Consider the following 22,492-nt stretch of genomic DNA (forward strand, 5'->3'; position numbering starts at 1 on the left):
ACAGGATAACACACCCACCCCAAATACAAATACAAGGAGCAGCTTCATTCAAAGGGAGCGAGATAAGATGGAATAAAACTCCCTCAAACAGGATTGGAGAGATGGCTCAGTCATTCAAAAGCACTAGCCAGTCTTCCAGGGGACCCACATTTGGTTCTCAGCATCCATACTGGGCAACTCACAACTGTGTGTAACTCTAACTCCAGGGGATATGACACCCTCTCCGACCTCTGTGGGCAGATGCACATGCATAGCACGCATGCAAAGATATATAAGCACATACATAAATAAAAACAAAGCAGAAATAATTCAAGGGCTCTGGAGGGGAAGGGGTTTCTAACATATCCTCTCCTTTGTCTCCGTCTCCCTCTCCGTCTCCCTCTCCGTCTCCCCCTCTCTCTCTCTTCCTCTCTCTCTCTTCCTCTCTCTCCCTCTCTCCCTCTCCCTCTCTCCCTCTCCCTCTCTCCCTCTCTTCTCTCTCTTCTCTCTCCCTCTCTCTCTCTCCCTCTCTCTCTCTCTCCCTCTCTCTCTCCCCCCCCCTCTCTCTCTCTCTCTCTCTCTGTGTGTGTGTGTGTGTGTGTGTGTGTGTGTGTGTGTGTGATGGGGGACTGGCCAGTGAGTCCCAGGGATCCTCCTGGAACCTCCCCTCCCAGCACTGGGATCACAGACATATGACAGGGTATTTTAATTTTTTCCTACGATTTCTAGGGCATCAAACTCAGGTCCTAATGCTTGCAAAGCAAGCAGTCTGTTAACTGAGCCATCTCCCCTGCCTGGGTTCTGAACCTTAACAGTCATATGGACTTGGTGCTGAAGATTTCAAATCTTAAGGCCACTTAAGACAAATAGAACAAAGACCACCAATGAACTACTGGGAAAACCTTGTTTTCTTAATATTCCCGCAAAGCAGAAACAGGTCATGAAGGTTATCAATAAGACCTGCTCTTCTGCCCTGCTAAAGTGAAGGCCATTTGCTCTTAGCAAGAGACACAGTGGGGAAGCCCAAGGCATTAGGGGGATAAAATAGAAAAAAACTAAGACAACACACAAACCCACTTTTAGGGCACAGATTTCACTGTACCCAGCGCCAAAGTAGACAGTTACATTTGCAAATGACTCCTTTGTCCTTATGGATGATGGGTCTCACAGTAAGCCTCTGCCAGTCAATCCAGTTTATAAATTAAATATTCCACAAAGTAAAGAGCACCATCCACCCTGGCAAGGGATACTGATAAGGTTAATGATGGTTGGCTTTTGTTGAAAATTCCCTTGACTTTGCAAGTTTAGATAATGCAATGTGCATACTTACTCCACAGCTCCTAAAAGGGCAAGGTGTTCAGCTGCGTAATTAGCTGCTTTCTACAGAAGGGTTATTTGAGAAACAGCTCTGGGACCCGGGAGGATGATCCAGTTCAAACCATATAAGGAAGCACATGATGGGTGGCCCTCCAAATGGGTGGCCCTCCAAATGGGTGGCCCTCCAAATGACTCAGTGAACAAAGACCTCTCTAGATTTTAATAACGCCGATCCATTTATGAACCATAAACCAAATGGGAACACTCTCGCACCCCCAAAATTTCCAAGATTTCTGGGGAGAGTGCTCCATCACGGTGGCATGAGCTTAGTGAGGATTAACCGCACTTGTTCATGTTTTAACAACAATAACAGAAAGGATTCTGCCTCCTCAGATAGACATCAGCAGGCGCCAGCGAAAGTACCCCGGGAAGAAGGAGCAAAAGAAAAGCCAACATCAGGGCCTACTGGGGAGATCTTTTAGAAGACAGAACTCCACACAGAGAAGGTGGGAGCATGGATGAGCGGACACATGCAGATCTTGATACTGGAACCATCACCACCTCAGCCTGAGAGACAGCCATACATGCCTGGCACGGACAGGAACCGTTTCTTGTTATTTTTAGCAAACCTTTAATTTAATGTATCTTTTCTTTGCTGAAAAGGAAATGGTGAAATTAATAAATTGGGTTTCTTTCTAGCCTGGCAGGCTGCCTGTGGTGAAACGTAAACACATGTACATGGGAGCTGGGATTAGCATTTACTGAGGAAAACGAGTAGTCAATATTTTAATGAGCAAGTCTAAGAAAGCAATAGCATGAAGCATGCTCTGGTGTCACCGGGGAGCTTTTTAAGTTAAGCCAACTAGTTCCAAATTACTACTTTGCTCGGCTTTTCTTTAAGGGAAGTTTTGACTTACTTAGGGAAAAAAATACAACTGTGGCATTTAGTTTTAAATATCATAAAATAGCTGTAATAGTTCCCTCTATAAATATATACATTAACCTACACATGTCGCTCTCATTACATACATATGGAAAGGAAGGGCAGCCATACCATTCTCCAGTCAAATGGCACATTTTACAGTGTCATCTGTCCATATTTGACAAAGATAGAAATACCAACAGAAGGAGACCGATAGGACCTAAAAATGAAGGGTAGAATTGAGGAGATAAAATTACATGAAAGCAACATAGATTACAGATGCAAATAAAAATCAATGCTAGCTTAAAGATGGAGTCATGCATGAAGGAAAGATTGAGGTAGCCCATCAGATCAATTAGGAAAACACTACCCAGCATGTATTTTCTACTCTGACATTCCTTGGAAGCTTATTTCTGTCTTGCAGACAGAATTCAACAAGAACCAAGGAATGAGAAGGGACTAGAACATTCTGAGAACAAGAGAAATGTAATGAGCTTGTGAGACAAACAGAAGACCTCAAATATCATCAGTCACCCTCAAATGAAATAAAATGACCTTAAGCTTTAAGAGTTCTGTGTTGACATTTCTGAACTTCAGGGTAGTGAACAGGATGAGCCAGTTTTAAAACACACATTGAAACAGCGTTTCCTGTACTCCCATGAATACTCTCAAGAATGCTTCATGTCTGGCAAATATTTAAGCATCTGTATGTGCTTCGGTTGGCCAAATTATACCTACCCTTACAAACACAGAAATCATGTCAAATAAGAGGTAAGAACAAGAAACAGTAAAATAGAAAAATCAATATCATGAGCCAAACGGGACAGAGCATCATTGTTAGCCCAGTGCCCGGAAGCTGGAGGCGAGATTGGGAGTTTCAGACCAACCTGGGCTATGTTGAAAAGCCTTGTCCAAAGTGATACTTAATGCAAGTAATCAAGAGGATGAATAGTAAATAAGAAAACATGGGATGAGATAGAATCAAAACGGCAAGAGGGCACATGATATATCTGATCAACACTCCATATCTAGGACCCAGCAAGGAATATAAGGTCACATCGCCTTTTATACTTCGCATTTTGATGAAGATGAAGTGTCTATACAGGCTGGAAAAACTCTCTCTTATGCATGAATACTGGAAGGAACATTCAAAAATATTCAAAGCACCATTGTGGAGAGGGGGTGGAAATATAGCTCAAATGGGAGAGCTCAGCATACATAAAGTCATAGCTTTTATCATCCCCAGTTCTATAGAAGCTGGGCCTGATGGTGCAAGCCTGTAGAAGTGGGTGAATCAGAAGTTCAAAGTCACCCTCAGTAAGTTTGAGGTCAGCCTGGACTATATGATATGAGAACCTATCTCAAAAAACAATGGTTATAAGATAAAAAAAAATTAGCTTCAATTTAATAAATAGATTTTAAAAACGCAATGTTTCATACACAAGCCTGCTGTACAGCAATGGAAAGGACAAGAACGTATGCAAATGTGACTGTATAGGTGGATCTTAGAAGCAATGTTGAGTGCAAGTTCATTGTGTCATATTTATCAACCTACACTCACTATGACATAGTTCTGTAATAGTTGAAGTTGAAAATATCTGAACAACATACTGCTTAATTAAACATACCTAAAAAATTAAATAGTATTTTGAAATGCAAAGGTCCCACAGGACAAGATTCTGAATACTGACCTTCTCCTAGAGAGAAAATGATGGAGAGGCTGGACCTAGGAGATACACAGGGCATGTGCCATGGACTTGTTATCCTATTGTTCAACCAAGTTAGTAGGTTTGTGGCACTTGTTTCATTATTATATCCCATAACTGGCATCCCCAGCAAATATTTCATTCTGTATATATACAGTATTCCTGATTTTTTAAAAAATTGTAAAGAAGTCATACAACCATGAGGACAGAGAAAATAGGGAAGGGCCTTGTACTCCTCTGTTTAAATCTTCTACAACCACCACTATGAGGGAGACTCCTGGCTTGTCAATCCAGGAGATAAGCAGCCTAACAGCTGTCTCTAGAGCAACTAAGGGCTATCTCTAGCGAAGCTGGAATCTTTACCACAGAACTCTCTCTACTAACCTACTAGACATCTGCTCAGAAACAGTGCCTACAGAGAAAAGGGAAGAAAGAGACCGTATTGTCTCCCAAGGAAATCACCTCAAAATTAAAGTGATGAACTGAACCCTGGGCAGAAGAGAGGACAAAAGTGCATGCTGGGAACTGGAGTTTTCATGGCCTTTCATAGACCAGAGACTAAGACTACAGGGGTTAGTGAAGCTCCTTGAAAAATAGGAAGTGAAAGATAGATAGATCCATCTTCCAAAGTCAGATCCCAAAAGGGCAGGTGGCTGTCGGCTGAGAGGACACGGTTAGAGGCAACTTCTCCATTTAAAGTCCAGAATCTATCTCTCTGCCTCTTAAATCTGGGATGGTCATTCATGTGACACTCTGGCCCACAGAATCTTAGCAAAACGTTGAATCAGGCTTGAAAAGTGCTTGTGTACTGGGGTTGGCCTCTCTTGATGATTTAAGTGTGATTCTGCTATCAGGCACATACATAAAAGCATCAGAAAAAAAATGTCCCCAGTTGATTTGGAAGCTAACTGCTGTCATAGAAATCAGACAAGTGCACACACACGCACACATATACATGCGTACACACATCCCACATACACATGTGCATGCACACACACAAACCACAAACACATTCTCGTGCACATGCACTCACACACCCCACTCCCATACATACACATCCATGTACACACACACACACACACACACACACACACACACACACACACACGTCACATATAAGTCTTCCAGAAGATCCTACTAGCCAGCTAAGACTAGCCTGAAGAGCAAACATGTTAACTCTGAAAGAAGGACCTCTTCTGGAAGGAGAACAATTAATCACAAAAGCACACTGCTCATTGAGAGAAGGCACACGTCCTTATAAATCAGAGTTAAAGAACGGTAACAACGAATTCATAAAAGATTTTAACTCCCTCACAGTTGATCAAGGAGCCAGAGGTAAATCAGGAAGCATGACCCAAAGGAGCATGATAAAGGAATGAATACATTCCCCTCTTCATAGCAAGCAACCTTTCTTTCCAATGGCCATGGACTCCTTCCCTATTCTATCCCCTCAAAGGATAATGTCAATAAAATTAAACTTAAAGTCATGTATGTCTAAAGTGATTAAGTAAAAGTAATAATAACACAAATAGAACATTCAAATTTCATCTTTTAAAATTTAAGATGACTCTTAGAAAATAATTTGGGATTATGAAAGATTAAAAAAAAAAAACACCACCTCAGGTTCATGTTACACAATGTAAAACTGAGAACACAACGCACAGAAAATTGTATGGCACCAAGTGAAGTGGAAACCATGTGAAAATTTATAGCTTTACATATTTTCATTAGTAAACAGAAATAAAATGTAAATGAATTAAACACACAACTTCAGAAACCAGCAAGGAAATATAAAACCTAAGCTAAAAGTAAGAAATCTCAAGGGCTGATTCTTCTTAACGATCCACGACATTCACGATCAAGGAAAAGACGACCCATGAAGTGAATAAACATGAGCTGCACAGAATCTCGTTGTAAACTCACATGTGGTGGGGACAGTGTTCACAAATGTAAACTCCAGATGAACTGGTATTTCAAAAGAAGACTATAAATTTACTAAAATTAACTCAAACAGAGTTAAAAAGACATGAGGAACATATTGAAATCTTGAAAGAAAATTAGAGGGTTCAAATATCTCACTGCCCCTCAGTGAGACAGTTCACACACTAATTCTCTCCCATCTAAAGAAGAGGAGTGGTCACTCCATGCTATGTGATCTGCTCCAGAGCTGGGAAGAGATGAAACAATCTTTATTAGTCAATAATATGAGGCCACTGTTATTCTTGACCAGAAAATTAATAATAAAAATACAATTACACAAGCATAAAGATAATGTTCAGAAGCCCTAAGTAAAATAAGCTCATGTCTTAGGGAGGTTTAGTCCAGGATGCAAAGATGAATTCATGTTGGAATGAATTCACACACTATAAATAGAAATGCACACTTGTTCTCTAATGGAATGACTTCATACCACAAAGACAACAATTCCAATCCCATAATTTACAGATACAACTCAGTCATCATCCAAATCCAACATGGAAAAACAAATACAATTGTCAGGAAATATTGAAAAAGAAAACTCAGACACGTTGGGCATAACAGGAATAAACAGCAAAATTACTATCAGCACATGAGCATGACAATACTGAGACAAAATATTTCCAGTAGCAGAATTAGGAAAAAATAAACATATACTAGCCAATGATGAAAACCAGGAAAACTGTGTGCTATGTTCACATATGGACAATATATGATTCAAGTTTACAGCGGAGAAAACTAAGGGAAGAAATCAAACCCTATCCATAATTAAGAATAAAAAATTTAGAAAGTAAATTTATAGGATTAGGAGGAGGAGGGGGAGGAGGAGGGGGAGGAGGAGGGGGAGGAGGAGGGGGAAGAAGAAGAAGAAGAAGAAGAAGAAGAAGAAGAAGAAGAAGAAGAAGAAGACAAAGATTACTATTATCTAATAACAGAAGGAGAAATGCGCTCAAGGACAGATACCAAATGTTAACAAGGGCATTTTCCCAGCATGGAATTAAATCATCTCTACTTTTGCTATTTGTATTCTTCATTATTTTCAACATTTTTCAAAAATGAAAATGCTGATGTTGTCTTTATTAAAAATATTTTTGAGAGGCTGATTCCTCTGCCGTGCAGTATATATTCATTCACATATGCGTGTACAGCACTGAAATTCATTGGAAGCATATATAAAGGAAATCTGAGTAGTGTGCCAATGGCAAGCACATGAATGTGACTCACCAAAAAATGATTGTATGTCTGAAGGAAATATTAAAATGAATAGCTCAGCACTGTGGTGATTGCACAGAACTGTATCTATTCGCTCTGTGCACTGGGCAGGAATTTTTCATTTCATACATCATTTACAGCTTGCTGCAATGATTCTGCAAGATCAGTCCATACCATTAGCACACACAAAGAGAAACACCCAGAATTCTCCCTGCTACAAAATCCAAGTGTTTGGGAGGTTCACTATGTAAAAGGTTCACACTGTCTGAACCAAGGCTGCTCTGCCCACCAGGATGAAAAGTAGCAGGTGACAATAAACAGAGACCAACTATCTGAGGTCAAGCATGGGACTCTTCCACATCCACCATCCAGGCATGCCTTGTGCCTGTAGCCACACTTGCTTTCCAAAGCTATTTAGACTAGATGAAAACAAAATGATCAAAGGCGTGAGACAATCTCACCAAAGGGGAATGTTTTCGTGAATGGGAACCAGCTCTACTTTCTAAAATATGCTATCAAGGCATCGGATAGCAAGCCTGTGGGCTACTCAACACTTCATCAAAATGATTATCTTCTGCATCTGCCACCGGACCCTAGTCCCTGATCTTTCTTAAGTGTTGTCATTTTCAAATGACAACATGGAAAGTCTATACCAAAACACTGCGAAATTCTGTCTTGTATATTTCAGGCCACTGGATGGTGAAATGCTTCCAGAGTCCACAGCTCTATGAACACTCTCTTCCTCTAGGATAGTCAAGAGGCTCAGAAAAAGCAACTGTCAACCAACTTCTGCCTCCAAGAAACCTTAACATTACAAAGCTCCCTGCTTCCCACCGAGAAAAACTCACATCTCCATTTGCTGGTGAGTGGACCTACAATACCCTTATCCACCTACAGACACAGAAATGATCCCAACAAATGACACCCAAGCCACTGTCCTTGGAATTTATCATTGTGCTTCATTCTAGGTTTAGAACCATGAGTGTCTAGACTTACATTACATCTAAACAAGGAATGTAACTTTAAACCGTCCACAGACACTCACCCAGACCAGCCATAAGTATACACCAAAATGATCCAAGCATGTGTCTTAGAAGGTCAACACCTTCCTTAGAAACTGCCCCTTGCTCCCACTTTCATATGGCAACAATCTTTAACAACCAGATTCACTTATCCAGAACCAAACTCTAGCCAGTAGGTACAGTATCTTACTCTGCAATAGATGCCTGATGGCTGAAGTCAAGTTCATGGCAGAGTATTGGAGCAAGAGAGATCTAGGTGTTTTTAAAGCAAATCCATTCAAGTTCAAGTTGCTCATTTTTATGTCACATGTATTCCAAATCATTATGTCTAAGAAATCTGACAGGAACACATGCTCCTAGCTTCAAGCAATCTTGAACTTTGGATAAAACAAAGCACTCAGAGGAGGTGCCCTGATCATTTCTGGGACACCCCAACTGGGATGTGTCTACATACCAAGGTCAGAGGTCTTCTTTGATCTATTTCTCTTTTGGTCTCAGAAGAGTTCAAAAAATTCCAGAAGCCTGCAAATATGAAAAAAAAAAAAAGTTTGGTTTCAGGAAAAGATCTAGAAAATAGGAATCAAAGTCATTTGTGGAAGTTGAAAGCATATATGCTTGGCTAAAGATGAGGCCTATCTGGGGTTGTAGAACATTGTCAAAAATCTTCAAAGCCATGGGTGGGATGGTTGTAATGAACACAGAAGGCACTTCAGCTAAGAGGGAAAGCATGCCTTCCAGTTGCAGAGAAAGCCTATGCCCTCCCTTCCCAAGGAGGAGAAGGAAGACGGTAGGAGATGCATACTTTCATTAAACAATAAGTTTCCATCCGTGGATACATTTTGATTCATTGCCAATACAATCTGAGAAAAGATGGGAGGGAATTTGTAATTTTTCTTACTGGTTTCCATGTAGGAAGAAAATAAAAGGAATTTTCTTCACCCATAATAGAAAACAAAATTCTAACTTAAGGATAAAGCTCTGGCAGGAGTCCATGGTGAAAATAGCCACACACACACACACACACACACACACACACACACACGTAGGATAGAAAGCCAAACCTTAGGCTATATTTTGGAAAAAGGGCCCAGGTGTGAGTCACAGACATACCTAACATGTGTACTTAATGGTGACACAGAGATAATGCCTTAGCAGCTGAAGCTGTCCTTCCTTCCTCAACAGCACTGGGGTGGCAGTATCAGACGGCTCTCAGGTAAGAGAAAACTGATGCATGGAGTGAGTGCCAAAGAGGAAATCCAAAGTCCAGAAGCTAACAGGAAGAGCGCAGACCCAAATTATTTAGAAAAAAAAAATTCAGTAATGCTGCCCAGTGTAAGAATCACTCATTTAGTCAAGGGGGAGAATAACCTACTTATTTATGATTTATTTTTAAGTGCAGAAGTGAAAGTCAAGACACCCAAAGGGTGGTTTCTAGAAGCACTTGCTATTCTGATCCCCAGAGGATAATAGCTATAGAAATGAAGGGATTGGAGGGACAGCTGTGGCCGCAGAGGGGAGCTGCTCTGGAGGAGTGTGGTAAACAGTTACCGATCTGGTCGCCCTCTGCTCTGCAATGTAGAGAGCCGTGCACGGCCGCGCCGCAAGGATGGCACCGGCATCCGGCTTCTGCCTCCCCAATGGCAGGTGCTCCTTATTTGGCTAAGGCTAGGATCTGGCTTGCTTCTGCGCACCTGGACCTAATCTGGCTTGCTTGCGTATGTCTGACCCTATCGGCATTGTCCACGTGGCACCACGGGGTTTATTGCCCAGTGGCTATAAAGGGCGTGGGCTGGCTTTCCCCAGGAGGAGTGAGTGAGTGAGTGAGTGAGTGAGTGAGTGAGTGAGTGAGTGAGTGAGTGAGTGTGTGTGTGTGTGTGTGTGTGTGTGTGTGTGTCTGAGAGAGAGAGAGAGAGAGAGAGAGAGAGAGAGAGAGAGAGAGATTGAGAGAGAGTCAGAAGATGGCTTTCCCCAGGGTCAGATGATTGTCCAAGGTTCCTGAATAAACTGCTTGGAGAAGAGCCTGGCGTTGGGTCTTCCTTTCTGGTTGAGGCGGATGCGACACTGCAAGACAGACTTAAGAAGGACTATCTCAAGCCACAGTGTGAAGAAATGCACAGAGTCAATTATAAAAGTCAAGCATGAGCCTTAACTGTTTCACTAACATTGCAGCTACCAGAAATAGAGAAAGTTGGAGGTTAAAGGGGGTGAGAATGACCAAAACCAGGAAGAAAGAGCCAGAAATCGATGATAGAACTTAATTCAGAACAGTCTCAAGTCTTGATGGCTGCAGTAGGTGTTGCTAAGCCACTTACAAGATTAAACCCCTCTCTCTCTGAGCTGAGCCTAGTATTGCCCAATGTAGGTTCTCTAAGATAGAAGTACCTTAGACAGGTAACCGATCCTCGTCCCCAAACTCAATATCCAATCCTCCCTGTGTGTACAAACCACACTTCAAACTCAAGGTACTTTTATGCATAAGGCCCCAGGAATGGTGCTTTGAAGAATGATTATGTAAAACATGGTAGTTGCTTAGAAGAAAATTCAACTCCACTTCCTTTGAAATAATCACAAGGAATGCCGTTATTTATACAGCCTGCAAACCTACCCATTGCACACTGCTTTAAGAAAAAGTAAATGACAACTGTAAGATTATTTTTTCAGAGATAGACTATACACACCAGAGACTCCTGGCATGCATGCACACACAGCTGTCTTTCATTATATTTTTGTCTAGTAAACAAATGCTGTTCATTCAAGTAATGCCGCTGTATTTTGAAACCACCCTCAACGTGAATTGTGGAGTGAGTACTGCACCATCGTGCCGCTTATAGAATGCTAAACTAGTCCAAAGTCCACTCACTTTCCTCTCAGACCTCCAGAGATTAAGATCAGGCAGACTGGAGCATCAGGGTTTAGAGCGACACCCTAATAAACAGTCTCTTTGGACTCTCATGCCTCAAGAGGATCATCTGGCTACGCAGACACAACGTGATTTGACAAGTCCACACTGTCACCAAGTCCCCGAGTAATCTTACAATCCCTAAATCAAATCAGAATCTGCAAGAAACCAACGAGGTATCTATGCAACATTTTCCAAGAATGATAAGGGAGCCACCAACGTAGAAGACATAGAAAGAGGAAACAGTGGCATGTGCTAACCCTCAGCATGGCTAGAACCAGAGCTACTTACAACCCCAACTCAACCCTGTCTTCTTGGTGGTAAAGCAGAGGCTTTGTTCCAATAGACCTTTATCTACAAAAGCAGGAAGGAAGTCAGGATTAGCTCGTGGGCTGTAATTTACTGATCCACACCTTGGAAGTTCACTAACAGTAGTGATTATTAACTTTCAGTATGGCTTACATGTATTTGGGCACATATGACAACATGAATTAGCATACAGGGACAAAAGAAAACTGTCAGGACAATAAGACGGAAGATGGTCCAGTTCCTTGATGCCTCTGGGTATCCTAGAGGTCAAAGTAAAGAGGATCAATTATATGTTGGATTGTGACAGACATCCAACACCTATTCTTTATAATAGTTTAGGTTATGTGGCAAAGGGGAACTTAATATGTCATCAGCTAAAGTTACAATAAGATTATCTCAGGTTTGTGGAAAAACTCCCATTGTCTTTTAGAAGTAAAACAACTGTGATCTGACCCAGGGACTCACTATGAAGTCCAGGCTGACTACACCAAAGATGGCCCTGCCTCGGTCTCCTGAGTGGCCCTGGCACAGCAGGCACCACCCCCGGCTCATTAAATAGTGGAATCAACAGGTCTGGGTGGTTGATGAGTTAACATAAGCTAACACAAGCGAGGCTCCTGGTGTACTTTATATATGAAAGGAGGTCTCTAATGTATGAAATAATCTACCTTCCCCCAAAAAACGTCTAAAAAGAGCCCTTCCAAGCAGAAGGAGACCACATACCCTTACCACTTAGAACACCCTAGAGAAGTAGCCACATGGTCCCACAGACTGACCCCAGGGGCTGCTTTTATAGCTAGTCAGAGCTGCACGACCACGGTCTGAGAGACCACTCCAGGCACATCAGCTAATCCAACAAGAGTTGAAGCAGGCCAGGCTCAGCTCAGAAGCCTCCTTTGCTCTGTGAGAAAAGGATCTCCTCCCCAACTTACTCAGCATCTAAAAAGCTGCTTGTCTTAGACAAAGAGTTAAGGAGACCTGAGTCAGAGGGGCGTGGCTCACAGCATAGCATCTCCTAGAAGGCCTAGAAATAAGCTTTGCAAAGGAAACCTGCTAGTGATTTCCATGGTTTTTATGAAAATTAACACCCCAGGAAACTTAGCTAAATTTCACATATTCCTTTGCAAAGCTTATCCACAACCAGAGACACATGGTGCTTAAGAAGCATAAAGGAGCCGGGCAGTGGTGGCGCATGCCTTTAATCCCAGCACTTGGGAGGCAGAGGCAGGTGGATCTCTGTGAGTTCAAGGCCAGCCTTGTCTACAGAGTGAGTTCCAAGACAGCTAGGGCTGTTACATAGAGAAACACTGTCTTTAAAAAAATATAAGAAAAAAAAGAAGCATAAAGGAGATTTTTACATGCACAGGGACCAGTCCAGGCTCTGTTTGCACACTTTGTGATAGGCATTAAGCTTTCTGTGACCCCAGACTAAAACCATATAACCCCAAAGTAGTTTGCCTGAAGTAAGAAACACACTTCAAATTAATTGGGGAGTTGTTGGACTTCTGAGCTGGAAATGCCTCAGCAGGTGTTTAAAAAATTTCAATCTATGCCTCGCCACCATAAACTTGAAACCATGTTTCACACATTGGGAATTGTTTTTAAAAAGTGGTCATAATGATTTGTCTCACATCTTTGCAATTTGACCTTGAAGCTCCCCAACCAGGAGTGGTGTTTTTTTCTCTACCTTTCAACTTGGTCATGGTTGTGTTATTCTCTTTGGACAATTGAACATTAACCAACATAATGCAAGATGGAGCTTGAAAAGCACTTGGGGACTAGGACATTCCCTCTATGGGCTACTTTTGGAATCCTGACCCCATCATGTGACTAAACCCTACTGGACGCCAGAGACATAGAGCTCAGACCACCACTATCCCCATCATCAGACTGATGTCCTTATCACAGCCACTCAATTATGAAGGTTATATATAGCACTGCCCACATAACCCAAAACCAAAGACTGGTGAGCAGTAGAGAAAATGGCTCAGGTGGTAAAAATGCTTATGGCAAAAATGTCAAGACCTGTGTTTGATCCTGCAGGACTCATGCACAAAAGCTGAGCATGGTAGGTAGTGTATATCCATATATAATCCCAGGGTTGGGAGACAGAGACAGAAGGATCCCTGGGGCTTGCTAAAAAATCAATGAACTCTAGGTTCAGTGAGAGACTATGCTTCAGCATGTGTGTGTGAGTGTGTGTGAGTGTGTGTATGCGTGTGTGTGTGTGTGTGTGTGTGTGTGTGTGTGTGTGTGTGTGTGCGCGCGCGCGCGCGTGTGCATGAAGCAATTGAGGAAGAAACTCAACATCAATTTCTGGCCTTCACATACAAGTGCATACCTGTGCACATAGGTGCATTCACACATGACCATGTACACAGAGACTTACACACACGCATGCACGCACACAAGATAGATGAACAAATTAAATAATAGTCTTTGGCTTCTGGAGTTTGAATGGTATATTATCCAACAATGTGTCAATAGTCTATGGCACACATACCTACTGCCCAATCCCTGGATGAGGTAGAATATATTAAAGTAAGAAACACTCATCCACAGGGATGAAGAACGGTTCATCTCCTCACCAACACAGGCTGTGCAGGCTCTCTGGGTTATCAAAACCAAACTGCAATGTGTTCTCCCTGTTGTTTCTGTTCCTAGTGTATCAGCTTCAGTAGAAACAAGTATGCCTTAAACAAGACAAGAAGCCCTGCTGCTGTGGTCGCCTGCTGTGGTCTAGGAATCAGAGCAAAGTTTCTGGGAATTCACCACACCAGAAAAGCTCCTTGGTCTTCATCTACAACTCAGTTTTTAGAAAGCTCTGAGACTAGATAAGAAACAAGTATTGTAGTACATCAACACATGGCCAACTGAACTCCAAGAGTGTTAACTATTTCTGTCCAGGAAAGAAAGCTGCCTGCGGTGTGGAAGTCTAGAAGCTCCACAGGGTTCACACTGGGACACTCATGGATTCCAATTCTGGTGCTGGTATTGAATAGCTAGAGAAGATGGGTAAAAAATAGTGAGATCCATTAAGTGTTTATTATGCATCCAAAGTGGTGCCTAATAATCACTAGCCCAGAATCTTTACAATAACTTTATGGGGCAGGTTCTGTAAAGTCTCATCTTTACACAACACTTAGGATAACCCAGTGAGTTTCCAAAACAATAGACCTGGTATGTGGTGGAGTCTACATCTGATCTAGGCAGGATGACTGAGAGGCACATTCTCCAGTATTTTAGGAAACTGTCACTCAAGGTATTTGACCTGTGTGACATAGCTATGTGTGTGTGTGTGTGTGTGTGTGTGTGTGTGTGTGTGTGTGTGTGTGTGTTTAATTTTGAGCTCTTGACCCATTGATTTAGTCATGCAAAGAGTAGTTAAGGAATACCTTTTACATGGGCTGGGTAGGTGCCTCAGTAGTAAAGTGTGGACTCAGCATATGCAATATCCAGAGTTCAATCCCCAGTACTGGGGAAAGGAGGAGGGAAGGGAAAATACCTATTATATATAAAGGATTTAAGACTTGAAGATCAATGGTGAGGTAGACCCTGCCTCATCAAGCATTTCAGATTTAACAGGGAAAGATTAGAACCAAGTGACTCAGTTTCTCCCTGTGTCATCATAGGATGCCTTACTTTCCAATCAGCCGTTCCTACTGTATGACCTGATTCTCTCCTTTGCCTGCGTTCCTTTTCCAGGACTCTGGTGTATGTGAACTATATCCCTAAATTATTGGCTACATCTCCCTCCCAGAGTATAAATGAATCCTCCGCTTTAGTGTGTCCCAGAGTTAGATGCTCATCCATGATGGATGGATGGTAGCAGCAGACAGTGTAAGGCAAGTTAGAGTGGAGAGGAGGAAGGATGCTCTCCGGAGTCTTGAAGGGTTTCCTTTTTATTAGAAACCAGTGCAAACTTCATGGAGGAAACAAGCGAGGGAACTCCAGCAATCAGGCTGCAAGCCATCTCATATCACTTTTATTTGAATGGATCGGGCCAGATGTACACTCAGTCCCAACTCTACAGGACTTCTATTTCATTCTTAGTTATAGTCTTCCTGGGGACTGGGGAGGAGACAGGGGGCAATTCAGTCTAGCTTAAAGAAAGTAACTGGTTTCTAAGGGTCAGGAAGTTTCAACACAGTAATGAAGGTCACCTGTGTATATTTTTTAATTGCAAATGATTACTCAGAAGAAAGTAATTACTGCCGTTTCCCAGTGGAATTATACTATGATATCTTTATCCAAGGAGATATACTCTGGGCTCTAACGATTCATGTTCTCAGTAGAACACGTGACTCCTGATTTTCAGAAGGGGGCATCAAAGAAAATATGCTATTTCATGTTGAAAGTGCAGATACCTAACTGTCTAATTACTCTTGCCATGAAAGAAAGAGAGTTAGCATTGGACTTGAGCAGAAAGGAGAGCTGATGAAACTCCGGATGGCGGGGGAGTGTTGTGAATTGTGTAAAGAGTTTTGAACTATATGCCATTTTATTTTGGCCTGCTAACAATGAGATCCCCCAACGTGTGAAATTAGACCCTCGGAAGAAACAAAAGAGGACTGAGGATGAGTGCCAAGCTGTTCGGCAAGAGACTGGGAGAAATTTGGCAACAGCCTCAATCCTCCTGAGGACTCCATGGGTCCAAGAAAGTAAAGTTAGCACAAATCACTCAGCAGTCGTAGAATGAGAAGGGCTTCTCAGAGGACGGAGAGCCCTTGAGCTCCATCAGCTTATAATAAATTGCATTTCAGAAGTAGCACTTTTCAGAGATAATATATAAATATTTTAAGTAGAGAAGTAGAGGTGTGGGCTACTTTTTCCGTAGTGTGTCCAGAAAAATCTGTGCGCACACATCAAGCTCTGCATCTAGGGACGGTTCTTTGTTGTGGTGCCTGCATTTTTAAACAACGGGCCTGACCTATTTGGGAATTAATAGAAGTAAGTGGAGCCAATGTGCTGTTTATTATTTATAGCAGATTCACTTTGGATTAGGGCTTTTTAAGATGTTTGGGTCTAGGCTCCATCCAGATGTGTTGCTAAGCAGCTCCTAGCAGGCAAGAACATGGACCAAGTGACAACCTGCACCATCAAGGTGACATCAAAGTCAACTCCTTTCCTTCTCCTAAAGGCCATAAGAAAGGATGGGAGAACAGCTCTGTGCTGGTCTCTGTCATCCCATAAAGAGAATCTCTGCAGGTCAATGTAGAAGGCCTCTCCCTTCAATTAGGATCCCAATGGCAAAACAAAGTATCAAATGTCTAGCTTCCATTCATAAGATTTTCTTAGAAATCTTCTGCTTCTTTTACAGTGACTAAAGAAAGCCATTCATGAGCCTGTGTGTCTCCCTGTGGACTATGAAACGCTTACCAATGACTCCTGAGCAAGAAGAAATAGAAGAACATGATAAAGGATCAGAACCAAAAAAACAAGATCTACAATTAAGCCTGTCATGGTGTGATTTGGAACAAGGATGCCTTTAGTTCTCCAGACTTAAATAACCATGAGGTTTGAGCTTCGCTTTCTCTTTTTATAGATTTTTTTTTTTAAAGAAGTATTTTTACAGATTTTTCAAGTTGAATGGTTTGGAGGGGGAGAGTGCAAGAAGATGACTCTGAGCATCTTCTGGTCTTTGGAGTCTCTGTGCAGAGAATATGAACTTCCATTAGTGAAAACTCCCTCGCTCCTCAGCTTCTCTCTTATTTCTTGTTCATTATTGGAAGGAGTATAGGAAGCTTTTCAAAACACAAAGTCAGCTTGACGGTGACAGATAGAAAGCAATGGACCATTCACTGACCAACAGGGAAAAAAATGATCATGACTGACCCAAGAACTCAAGAAGCTGGAGCTACTGAAGGCCATGTGGGCCACTGTAGGAGTGAGACAGCTTGCACAGGTGCTTGGCTGCATCTCTTGACTATAAAGCTATTTGTACATGGAAGTGCACGAGCCAGCTGTTTAAGGAAGATCACCTCCTCCTGTCTCCAATGGATTGGTCGATCAGTACATCCTTTTCAGAAGTGCTTTTAGACAATGTTTGCATGCTACTGCCTTTGTGTTGAAAATAATGACCCCAATACACCCAACTGGCTGATACTAATGTTTAATACTTAAGAAAAAGTCACTCCATTTATTTCCTATCACTTTTTTAAATCTCATGTGTTAGAGTTGATAAAACAGGTTCTATGACATCAAATGGTTCTATGTGCCCAAGACCTCAGCACGTACAACATCTGGGCTTCAAGCCCAGGTTTTCTGGCTCTGGTCCAAGTCTCTTTGTAGAAGGGCAAGAGAGCAGGAAAGACGGGGTTGTAGCTGGGGTCTAAACCTCATCCCACTTATTAGCAGGTTTGTAACTTTATATGCATCTTTGATTTCGTACAGCAGCTTCTTTTATCTACAAAGTCAGGATCATCCACCTACCCCCTGCTTGCAGGGCCTCTATCACAGCAGGGCTTAATTAGTGAGTGATTCTTCTTCCTATTCCCAACTCCGCAATGTCTATTTGTCTTAGGACCTTGACTGCCTTCTGCCCAACTCATCTGCTCGAATCCAAGCTCTCATGAAAATAATTAATAGGATAAGAGATCGGACTAACTCCACATACAACACCCAGGAGAGGGGAGGAGGGAAGCGGGGTGGTAGGGAGAGGGGAGGAAGAAGAGGAAGAAGAAGCAAGAATAGAAAATATCTGTGTCAACACTTTACTTAGGCTTGGTTGGCAGGATTCTGGGCACCCCTGAAAGAAAATTTTGCAACAATGATGATAACAAAAGTTGTTCCTTTACAGACTTCTGGGTAAATGAGAAATTGTGGTTCAAACCTACTGGGGACATTGGGAGTAACATATTAGTCCAAACAAAGGAAAATGAAGGCACGTCTCTGAAACTTTTATTGGCTGTTGGATGAAGGCTACATCTAGTGACATCAAGACTGTGGAAAGTCTGGCTTGTTACACACAGCCATGTAAAACATGCAGCCAGACAAAGCCAAATACTGTGGATTACAGCTGTTCACAGCAATGTTCAGTATAGAGACATGGGTACACATAAGATATGGGTGACAAAGCATTCAGGGTTGCCATGGTGACCGATGTGGCTTTCAACTTAAAGAGGCTGCTTAATAAATAGCACCTTGTGATTCTTTCTAAAGCAGACACTGCAACACTTGCTACTTCTGGAAGCTGTTGGAATTAACATTAGCTAAGGAAATGGGCTCTTGGGTCAAGAATTCTACATGGAAATGACATCATCAGCAGAAGCTCCATCACCCATTAACCTGAAAATTGCTTCATAAGATGTAGTTGTTAAGACACATCAACAGGAACAGAATGCAGATGTGGCTTAGCTAGAGTCATTGCTACCGTGGTGTGCCTTTGTGTGTGGTGTCAACTCAACCAGACATGTTAAATGTGTCAATGCCACAAGTGGCACTCAGATGTCTTCCTCTAATCACCTACGTCCTCCCACAAGACTATACAAAATCCTTTATTAATTTCCACTTTGCTATGTTTCTGCCTTTCATTACTGAGCCTTTCCAGAGACTTCTGGAAAGTGAGAAGAACACTTAAATGATAGATAGATACATACATACATACATACATACATACATACATACATAGATATTTTGGAATAGGGTCTCACTGTAGCCCAGGCTTGCCCAGCAACCACTGTGTAGATCACACTAGTCTCAAGCTAGATATAACCCTCATGTCCCAGCCTCCATAGTGCTAAGATCACAGGCTTGAGCCACCAGGCCTAGCTCTAACGAAGATTCTGAAGAAAGGCACAAAAAAATGCTTAAATTACACAGTAATCAATAGTAACTGCTATATATAACATGCAGCAACTAATTCTAATACTTGTGTATGTAGACTATCAAAAGGGGATACATTTGAGAATTAATGTAGGTGGAGAAAATAAGAAAAAAATCATGCAGAAGGAAAAAAGAAAGGTCTTAACTATTTTTAATATTGAAAGTGATCTGAGGGAAAATTAATTAACCAGTTTTGAAGAATAGGCAGCTCTTACTTATAACTACTAAATGTAGAATAAATAAGGATGTTCTGTTTTCTTTTCTGCTGCTGTGATAAAAGATTCTGACTGAAAGCAGCTTGTGGAGGAGAGAGTTTATTTACACTTCCAGGTCATAGTCCATCATTGACAGAAGTCAAGGAGGGAAATCAAGCAGGAACTTTAAGTAGAAATCTCAGAGATCACTGCTTACTGGGTCCTGCAGGCTCATGGTCAGCTAAATTTGTTACATAGCCCAGGAACACGTGCATAGGGATAGTACTGATCATAGTGGCCTGAGCCTTCCTACATCAATTAACCATCAAGGCAAACCCCCACAAATATGCCCACACAAATTGTTAAGTTCTCAACTGAGACTCCACTCGCAGGTGACACTAGGCTATGTCAAGTTGACAATTAAGGATAATCAGGCTGAAGAATGGATAGGAAATTACAATTCAATTTTCACAGCAAGAGCTGTTGCAGGTAGACCTACCAATGGATGTTAACATTTATTGAAGCTGAGAAGCAGCAGGAATTCCATTTCATCTCCAGGAAGTTTATCTCTACGCCAGTGAGGGAAAACCAGCAACTGTTCAGAGAAGAAAAGCTGCAGCCATCTTCCTAGCCTAGTGACCAAGGGTGACGTCACCAGGAACCATAACATGATGCCTTCCTAGCCTAGTGACCAAGGGTGACGTCACCGGGAATAAGACACACAGATCATAACATTATTGCATGAAAAAGGTGCAGCCTGTCTATGATATTCCCCAAATCATACACCCTTGATCTAACCATGGAAAAAAGGAGATAAATCCATAAACTAACTGACCTGTACTATTCAAAACTGTCAAGGTCACAGAAATGGAAGACAGACTGAAAAGCAATGAGGTATGACAAGTAAATGCAGTGTAGGATTAGGACAGTTCTTCAGTCACAAGAAGGATTTAATCTTGCTCCACTTCATCTCATCAATGTTGGCAGAGAGAGATTTCAAGCAGTGGTGGAAGAGCAGATGAGAAGCTCTGTAACATAGCCATTTCTCCGTAAGTCTCAATTATTTGAAAAGAAAAAAAAACTGTGAGAGTCTAAGAGTAAATGAGAGATTAACATACTTCACATGCATGAAAGAGCAACATTTTATAGGCTCCCTTCAGAATTAGTCATTTCATTTAGGGCAAAATGTAGATGGCCAAGTATTGTTGTTTTGTTATTATTAAAGGCCCTTGATAAAAATTTTCTATCAAAATATGTCATGCTCCATAATTACAAGTAAACAAAGACTTCAACACATATGAAGTACTTACTGTTTACCCAACACCTTTACCCAACATGTTTACCCACCTAAACATGTTTATCCAACAACATGTTTGTTACATGTGTTAACTTGAGAAATAGTTGAAGTACTTCAGAAGGTCATGCTGCTAGCTTGTGCTTTTAACCACTACTGAGCCAACCAGAGAACAAGGCAGGGAGGCCACCACACCATATTCTGAGCCAACCAGAGAACAAGGCAGGGGTGCCATACCATATTCTGAACCAACCAGAGAACAAGGCAAGGGGTGCCATACCATATTCTGAGCCAACCAGAGAACAAGGCCAGGACCACCATACCACATCCATCTTGCTTAAAGTTTGGAAGATGAAGAAAGAAAACAGAATAACAAATCTTGGATTGTGATAGAAATGATATTCAAAAGGACATTGTTAAATATCATGGGTTAAATATTAGTCAAATGTCTCTTGGGGAATGGAAGTTACTCAACTGGTAGAATGCTTGCCTAGCATCTACAAAGACCTGGGTTCCATCTCTAGCACCACATACCCTGGGCACAGAGGGCCAGACCTATAATCCCAGCACTTCAGAAGACCAGAAAGTCATGGTATCTTTGGCTACAGTAAGTTCAAAGCCAGCCTTGAACAAAGGAGACTTTATCTCAAAAAGAAAAACCTGTTTTCTGAAAAATAGATGTCACTGGCTTCAGTTCTCTGAAGTTAGCAGATATATTTTAAGACATAAAAAGGGCAAAATGCTTATGAGATCAGAGATAAAAGACAACTTAAAAGATCTTTGCAAGGCATGATGAACTTTTATATAGCCTTGCATTTAGATAATGCCTCGCACATCTGTTATTTAGTCAATGAATACTACCAATGTCTGCTACTGAAGAAAACATTTAGAGAAAATGGAAAATACATGTTTTCTTAATATACCTCAAGTTTATCATGTAAACACACACACACACACACACACACACACACACACACACACACACACACTCTCACTCTTAACCCACAGACTAGGTGTTGAGTAAGGAAGCTATTAGAGACTACTAGAGAAACAGATATTTACATCATTTCCAATCAATTATTTAAAACACATGCCATTAAAAGTTTATTAGCTTGATTATTTTTAAGGAACTACTACCAAACTCATTAAAGCAATCAAAGTTCTAGGGATTCAATTAAAACATAACAATAAGTGAACAATTTGAATTACAATAAATGCAAGAATCTTATCACCAGTACAAGATGTACTCTTTTTTAATAACTCAACTGTTTAATCTCTCTGCTCAAAACACCCACTGAATTGGACTTATCGTGAAATAAATCTCTGGTCAAAATTAGTTTTATAAAATTGCTGACTTCATATACTGAAAGCTTGTAAAAAAAAAAAAAAAAGTCTTTCTTTTCTTTTTCTTAAAGCCAAGGATTCCATTGTTTTTCTTTGAATTCTACTATGACATTTTATGTCATGAAATCTGAACAATTCATTCTCCACACTCCCCCTTCTGGTTTTGTGTTTTTGTATATCTATGGCTCTGTATTCAGATAGAGCCACCCAGGGGAGATACAGAAGCGTAAGCTCAAAGGAAGACAATAAAAATACCAGAGGTCCACCTTCACGGACATAGCCTCGATGATAAACAAAGCACAAGAAATCACCTATTATTATAGAACCAACCATAGAACCAATCAATCAAGTTTTATTACAGTGATTAGCCAGGCAACATCGCTTCAATTTGGGCAGCTTTTAGCAAATTGGCAAATGTTTGCAAATACATACACGAATGTGCAAAAATATAGCACATCAAAGTTTTGAATCATATTTCTCCAGTCTACAAAAG

The 22,492-nt window shown here is 41.3% G+C and overlaps 1 long non-coding RNA gene across 1 annotated transcript in view; it reads right to left on the minus strand.

Moving 5' to 3' along the window:
- LOC131911735 (uncharacterized) overlaps positions 1-22,492 on the minus strand; it is a 439,834-nt gene that overhangs the window by 409,662 nt on the left and 7,680 nt on the right. The window contains exon 2 of the long non-coding RNA XR_009379432.1: positions 8,590-8,657. This is a non-coding gene — a long non-coding RNA (uncharacterized LOC131911735). The remainder of the gene's footprint in view (positions 1-8,589; positions 8,658-22,492) is intronic.

This window comes from Peromyscus eremicus, chromosome 5 (assembly GCF_949786415.1).
Source record: "Peromyscus eremicus chromosome 5, PerEre_H2_v1, whole genome shotgun sequence".
In the NCBI taxonomy this organism is placed as follows: domain Eukaryota; kingdom Metazoa; phylum Chordata; class Mammalia; order Rodentia; family Cricetidae; genus Peromyscus; species Peromyscus eremicus.